This window comes from Sinocyclocheilus grahami, unplaced genomic scaffold (genome assembly GCF_001515645.1).
Source record: "Sinocyclocheilus grahami isolate Dianchi unplaced genomic scaffold, SAMN03320097.WGS_v1.1 scaffold2372.1, whole genome shotgun sequence".
Lineage (NCBI taxonomy): Eukaryota > Metazoa > Chordata > Actinopteri > Cypriniformes > Cyprinidae > Sinocyclocheilus > Sinocyclocheilus grahami.
The window spans coordinates 1-1190 of NW_015507551.1; positions in this window are offsets into that span (position 1 = coordinate 1).

Sequence of the window (1190 nt, forward strand, 5' to 3'; positions counted from 1 at the left end):
TGACATAAAATGTAATTATATAATAAATTAAACACTACCTTGTCCATGTTTTATAATTTATAGAGATAATGGTAATATATGCCAATAAAATAAATATAAAAACCATTAGAATAATATATTACTTATAATAGTGCTTCATCATTAACATTTCATACATATAAATAATAGGCTATATTACATATTGTAATATTATATAATGCTGTGCGCTATCCGTCACGCCCACTGAAGGCTCGTCAGTAGATCACACATGCGCTGAAGTGAACTAACCCTGGAACAGAACTACACTGGGCGTGACAAAGCGACCGTTGCAAATCATTTTGTCAGTACTAGGGGTGTGCGATATTGACAAAACAATCTCAATATTTTGTGATTTTATCGATAAAGATAATTAGACGATATTTTGCTGAGTGTGTTATTGTGCTGATATCTTAAGGACTGCCGTGGACAGCTGACTCCTAAAGTTTTTGATATTCTTCATATTCTGTGTGGTCAGTTCACAGCAGTGATAGAAATTAATCTTTTCCAATAAGTTTAAATAGATTTTTAACTTATGGGCATTCTTACCTTTATAAAGCCATTTTTTTCCTAAAAGTGTACATCATCTTTTGAGTCAAACTCTTACATTTAATCAGTCAATTATAATACATTTAGGCTGTTACTAAACAAATTAAGTATATCAATAAAATTAATCTTTGCAGAAGATGCATATGAAGTGGCATTTAGATACATTTACACATGTTAATGCAGCTCAGAGGGACATAGAATGCTTTAACCTGCAATTACAAATGCATAAATAATGTTTTGATATTTAAAACATGAAATGTTGAATACTGATATATGAAATTGTTTAAAAAAAAGAGAAGATAACTTTAAATGTGAAATTTGAACCGCCAGTAGGTGGCAGCAAGTCACTATTAAGTGAGTCACTGCGATTGAACCGAATCGTTTAAACGGTTGATTCATTCAGAAACAAAACAACGTCATGTTGCTCAGAGACGCAAAACAGTACTGTGGCTGTGTTTGGAATGTTTTCTTGTTGGCGAAATAGCACAGAAATAGCGCAAAAACAGCCAATATGGTGTCTAAAACACAAGTCTCTAGATATTAACTTGTTTATTGAACTGTTGTATAAAATAAATCACATTTGGAACCATGCTGAATTTTAGAAAAAAAAAAAAAAAAAAAAAAGG